General features: G+C 45.9%; 1 protein-coding gene across 1 annotated transcript in view; it reads right to left on the bottom strand.

Moving 5' to 3' along the window:
• Positions 1-298, bottom strand: part of LOC109317691 (complement receptor type 2-like) — a 26868-nt gene extending 26570 nt beyond the window's left edge. Inside the window, exon 1 of the mRNA XM_019546502.1 lies at positions 88-298. The gene's annotated coding sequence lies outside the window, so the exon portion shown is untranslated. The remainder of the gene's footprint in view (positions 1-87) is intronic.
• Between the last annotated feature and the right edge of the window lie 6029 nt (positions 299-6327).

Here is a 6327-nt window from a genome sequence, read left to right on the forward strand (position 1 = left end):
AAAGAGGGCAAGAAATCCAAGACTATTCACCTCCTCCGGCTTTTTTAGAGCAGCTCTGCTTAAACTGCAGGGCCTTAGCTGACTTACCCGTACGTTGGCAAGAGACAAAGGCAGGCGAACTAGTTCCCCCTGGATGAAGCAATGCCTCCGACTTCTCCAGTCTAGTTTCTCCTGGCCCCAGGCATCACACTGCTTAAAAAGGAGCTAGCCCAACATGCCCACACATACAGAAAGCCTGAGATGCACCAAAATGGAGTTACAGTTTAGAACGGCGGCTGTGCCACCTTATCTACCAATGATTAACTCCTCCTTTAAAACGACAAGGAAGCAGTAGAGTGAATGCACTTCAGCCCAAGCTGATGTTGACATTGTTTATTTTCTGGGCTGATGTGCCAGCTTGTTACCGAAAATGATCTGCAGGAGAAGTTCCCTGGAACTTGGATGAACAGGTTTATTGTTTGTTCCAAGAGCAAAAGAGGACTGGTGCGCAAGCTAAGCCCACTGGTACCTGGTAAACCATGGTGGGTCACTCCACCCTGCCTGAAGGGGATCATTGCCATAACAGCCCAACAACAGCGGTATATACGACTGGAGGCTTTTTGATCCATTTTTGGTGGGTATTTTGAACACACACAGTTCCTTGGGATCTCTAAAGGGAACAGCGTGCCTACCACCCATAAGCCACGTGGTCAAATGCAGCCTGTCCCTCTTCTGGGTCAAATCCTGGAGTCCTGGCTTGGGTCCCCTAAGCTCCAGGTAAATGCTCCTCAACACCAACGGGAATTTCAATGGTTCCTGCATCTTTGGGATTCGGCTTTTCTGAGTCTTGGCTTCTTCCCCTTCAGACCGGTTTCACTTTGGGTGTGTTTGAATGTTCTTACCTCACCAGTCCTTGCACCTTAGGAGTATACAGGAATTGTCTAGTGGTCCTTATACCCCTGAATGCTGTTTTCTGCACAGAACCGGTTTATTGAACCAATGTGAGGTTCTCCAGGAACTGAACTTGTCCGAGTGCAATATCAGACTACTGCAGCAGAGAATTCCTCCGGGTTTACCCGACGCTCTTTGCTGCAGCTGCCCCGCGGAGGCTGTTAAAACGCACACTCAAGTGACTTCTCATTCCTTTACAAGCCACTTAAAGGGTGAGAGCGCACAACTACCATCAAGGCACAGACCAAAGATTCATTTCTGAGCCACCTGGCTCCGCACTGGAACCACGTCAGAATGGGAGACCATTATGGAGGTCACTCTTTCTAGAAAACAGGTGAACCAGCATAAAAACCGCCCACAGAATTGGCACTACTTGTCTCCCTTTATCAGCGTATCCATTTCGGCTGAGCGGTCAAAGGCTGATAGCCCCACCTCTGGCTCTATCCCCCGTCCCCTAGCAATGGTCCCTGCAGGGAAGGGCTGGGGCACCAGTGGGGCCGCGTGGAGGGAGTCTGATCTTCAGAAGCCTCTACCGCTCCTCTGGACAGCGTGGGTTACCCAACAACTCTCACTGGCACTAAATCTACGTGGAAATGAATCTGAAAACAGAAAAGACAAGAACCACCCAAAACTGCAGCACAGGTTGTTTATTGAGGTCTTCCTTGATTGGGTCAGCTGGGCTTTTTGCCTGCTCATCACCTGGCATTTTAGGTTTTCCAAGTCGAGCTTTCCTGTTTCTAACAGGAGTCCTGGTCATCTCGCATGACAGGAACCCTGCCAGCTGGCGCACACTTTCACGGATGTCGTGAGGGTTGTGATCTTTCTGAGAGGGGCCTGGCAGAGGGTCCATCACTAGGCGACACACAACCAGCTTACACGCGTCTGTAAACTGAACTAAGTGCCACATTTGCATTCTCGTCTTGAGCCAAGGTTGGAGTCCCAGAGTATTACACGAGATATGAAAACGATCTTATTAGGGGATAGAAATGCAAGACAGACAAGACCAGAAACAGCATTTCCAAGGAAAGCAGTGATGTTTAAATAGATCTTCCTACAGGCAGAAGTATCCTTCTCCTCTCATACTCCCTTGCCTCCTGAGAAAACATTCTGGTAAAGAGGCTTGCGAGCAAGGGGGCACTTAAGACATGCTAATAACAAAGCAAAAACTAGGGACAAGACAACCCAAGAGGTTCGTATTTTAACCCAGCAGCAAAGGGTCGAATGTAAAAAAAATCGGGAAAAAATATTTTGAATGAGATTTTTTTCTAAATACCTGAATCCAAGACAAAAAGCAGCAATTCAGCTCCTGCTTTTGCTTTGGTCAGACTCTGTGCTGCATATTGGCTTATTTTGTGCCACATGCTTGGGCAATCTGAAGGCAACCTACTGACACCGACAGGGTTACTGACCTCAAATCAATATTTGCTGCTTCTCTGGCACAGCAATGCAGCTCATGTCAAAACACAGGCCCTCCCCTCAAGGTCTCATTTTTCAAATGGCTTCACAGAACAGCAGAAGACACGTTTGCGCTGAAAAACAACTACCTTATCCATTGGTACCTAACGTCCGTCTGAAGGAGAGCACGCTCTGGTAGCTGCAGCATTGCATCGCAGCAGGCACCATCAATGTCTAGATGAAAAACCATATGCTACAATACAGTGCCACAATTTCAAGAGGTGTCCTTAACCCACAGCTCTGCATCTGGCACTGGAAGGGCAGGGAGGAGGGAGTGGAGGTGGGTGGACGGGACAGGGAAAGGTGGAAGCCGTTCCCAGAGAAAAGCTGGCAAATAGAAATCCTGAAACTTAAAGGCAAATAAAAAGCACCCAAAAATTGATTATTTTTTAAAATATCATGATTTTTAAAATTAACATCATACATTTAGGAGCGGGGAGGCTAACTCGACGATTCAAGACCAGCGTTAAAAAGTCATTCCGAAACCTTACCGTTAGCTGATTTTCCAGGGCCAGACCAGCCTGATCTCCTTTAGATATTTGAATTTTACCGCTCTGAATGATTTCCACAAACTCCTCAGATTCCCAAACATAACTGAAGCTTTTTCTATAAACCCCAATCATTGATGCAAAATGTCCCTAAGACACCTTGCCCATTACAACAAAACTCAATGGATAATAATGGGGAAAAAAAGAGACTTATTTTCAGAGATTCTTTATTGTAAATGAACGTTCACGAAGGTTTATGCAGAACTACAACCAAGCCACAGGCATGTTGGAAATACCGTACTCTTCACCATGAAAACAATATTAAAAACCAATAAAAGCATCAAAATTCCAAGTATTCCTGGGGGAAATAGCCCAACCGTTCACAAGATAAGGAACAAACACGAACACGGCTCCCAGGTAGTGGTTTTGATCCTGCATGCCTTACACAGACAAAATTCAGACTCCACAAGAAGCAGGATCTTTCCAAAGCAACAGCAATGCGCATGTCACCATAACTGAGGACAGAAACTTTTCCCATACAGCTGGGCCACCCCCCGTCCCCATCACAGTTAGCATGTGATGCACAAATGCAGACCACCCCTATTTGGGAAGGGAGTTCCTACAGCATTCAGCTTCATGGATGACCAAGCAGATGAGGGAGATACAGTAATATCAAGCAAGACCCAAGAGCTCTTAATGCGAGTTATTAAGAGGAGAAAAAAAAAAGGAGGAGGTGGAAACACATTCTGAAAAGCATCGGAGGACCTCTCTGGTCTAGATAGCCAGGGAGTGCCAATAGTGTCCGAGACCATAAGCAGCGCACACAGATTCAAGCTACTCAGGTGATTAGCACCTACATTGTGGTAGGGAAAAAATATATTACTTATCTCTTGTAACAATTAAGCATAACTCAAGGAGAGAACTACAACCAACTCTGTAACAGCATGCAATGGGATTACTGCAGGTTGTGCGCAGACCGATTACAGCGCATGGTTATTTTCCCTTACTGCAATCAGGGCCATTGTTTCTACAGAAGCAACTGGCTTAGGCAGCGAGCTCATGAGCTGAGGCAGGACCATGCAGGAGAATGACTGTGGATGCCAGGATGCAACACCCCCAGGACTGCCCCTTCAGCAGGCTGTGTGCATTTGTTTCTAATGCAGTGCAAGTTTCACAGAGCCAGCTGAAGGAGAGGGGACCCTGCTTCCACAGGAGTCATGGGAGCAGCTCATACAAGAGAAATGACCTGAACTCAGACTCCTCAGCCCAAGGCCTGAGCTATGAGATGCTTACACCCTCAGGAGCACAAAGACCTTGTAGTGGCTCTAGGCAGGGGGGAGGAAAACAGGCTACAAGGCTGCATTACTAAATTCCAACAACGGGAGAGGTCACAATTAAAACTGTTCAATTACCTATCTATGAGCAAAGGGATCTGAGCTCTCCGCCTCCCTAGACTTGAGCTCGATCCTGCAAAGTGCTGACTTACCTCAGAGCAAAGGCAAAGCAGCAGCTCTTCTCCATTAGACATACAATCCAACGTTTTCAAGCTTGCAACTGAACATGGGCACAGATCATTCTGATTCATGCCCCAAAAATAAGGGATTTCCTTTACAGAGGTGCTGAACTCCTATAACACCCCACCTGAAATCACTGAAAAGGACAGGTGCACGATACTCCCATAAAAAAGCTCCAGCTGAGTGGTTAAATAGGAACCTTTGTATTTAACCTTAAGTTGTCAAGGAGAAAATTCTGTCCTCAGCGCATGGAGAAAGTTTCAGAGTACGACAACATGAAGTACAACAAAAAAGGGTGAAGATTCACAGGAGAATTATATGTAAAAGTCTGGATTAAAGTTCACCGCCAACACAAAACCACCAGCAGAAAGCCTACACGTTTCTTAAAATGAGCTTTCATGTGATGTATAGCCGTTGTGCTGTCCGTGTGCTTGGAGAGAATGCCAGCCTCTGTGCATCAGACAGTGCGGTGTAAAGCTACATTATAAGCTATTTAAGGCATTATAAGCTATTTACTTTCACAGTTCATTTATGTCCCAACTGAAAATTTGCTCCAGGCCTAAAAGCTTGGTGTCTTTACGAGTCATAAAAACAAGGTTTCTATTTTAAGATTGCGCACACTGCTGCTGCGCAGAGACTCCGAACTTTAAAACACAGACAAGTACAGCAAGGAGGAATTGCTGGTTAATGTATGAACACGGGGAAGGACCACAGAGACTACTCCAGCACCAAGCAATGATCACAACAGTGAGAAAGGAAAAATAGGAACAGAAGGGTCAGAGGAAGAGCAGGATACACCAAAAAAACTGAGTCCCTTGCTAGAAGTTCCCTCTCTCCTCACCTCATGGGTACAGCAGTTCCTGTATACTTCTGTCAACTTCAGACACAGAAAATGCAATTGGAAAAAAAACCCAGAAAATAAATCCAAATCAAGAATATTCGGCATCTATCTACAGACCCCAAATCTCGAAGCCCTGGCCTCTGTAAATGCATGACTTTGAATGTGCATGCTCGTGTGTGGACATGCACAAGCACACGCACAAAAACCTGGGCTGAGTAAGGAAGGAAGAGAAGGAGCTTTCGGTAGCATCTAGGAGCTCATGTGACAGAATGAAGAACGAAGGAGGACAATTACAGTCATATTGAGAGAACCGTTTCAACAAAACAGAGCCCAACCTCACACTTCAGAAATGGGAAGGAAGCGGAAAGGAAATGACACCAGTGAGGATAGGGTTTAGGTTATAGTTCAGATCTAAATCAGGTTTAGCATCTGGAATCACTTTCAAACAGCCTTGAAGACTTGGACTGTTCTCCCACAACCTCGCTTCCATGTGCAAGACGTGTGGCGAGATCAGTTGATCCCACAAATTTCACCTATGATCCAAATTTGGGGACTCAGATCCAAGCCCGCCAGAAACACAAAGGGGCACAATCTCAAGGATCCACTTTGTGGCCCATAGAAGGCTTAAAATTAGGGGATGCATGTGGTTTCTTGGTAGCTGGACAATAAGGGTGTCTGTCTAACCCCAAGAGCTGGAGATCACTGGCCAAAATAAATTTCTCACTATAATTACTTGGAATCAGTGGGCATCTATAGATGAGCTCCTAGAGCCACTCTAATTAAAGTACCCAGAGCATGACGTATCAGCACCCCCATGCTGAAAAATGGTGTTGAATGAGCTTTAAAGTGCCCCTGCTGCCATTTTTCAGCATGGGAATGCTGACACCAGGTATGAATTGAACAAAAATATCAGGATCAGGTCCAACAACCAACACCACCCCGTTGAGAAACTTGTACGACAGGGATGAATTTGGCCATATTTGGTTATGCACAGAGGTTGATGTAGGAAATGATTAGGAAAACCTGGAGCAAACTCAGTAGGATCAAGTCTTTAGGACTGCGTGCTCTTCTGAAACACCAGAACATGGTATGCACAACA

The sequence above is a fragment of the Crocodylus porosus genome, unplaced genomic scaffold, assembly GCF_001723895.1.
Source record: "Crocodylus porosus isolate Cpor-Errol unplaced genomic scaffold, CroPor_comp1, whole genome shotgun sequence".
Classification (NCBI taxonomy): Eukaryota; Metazoa; Chordata; order Crocodylia; family Crocodylidae; genus Crocodylus; species Crocodylus porosus.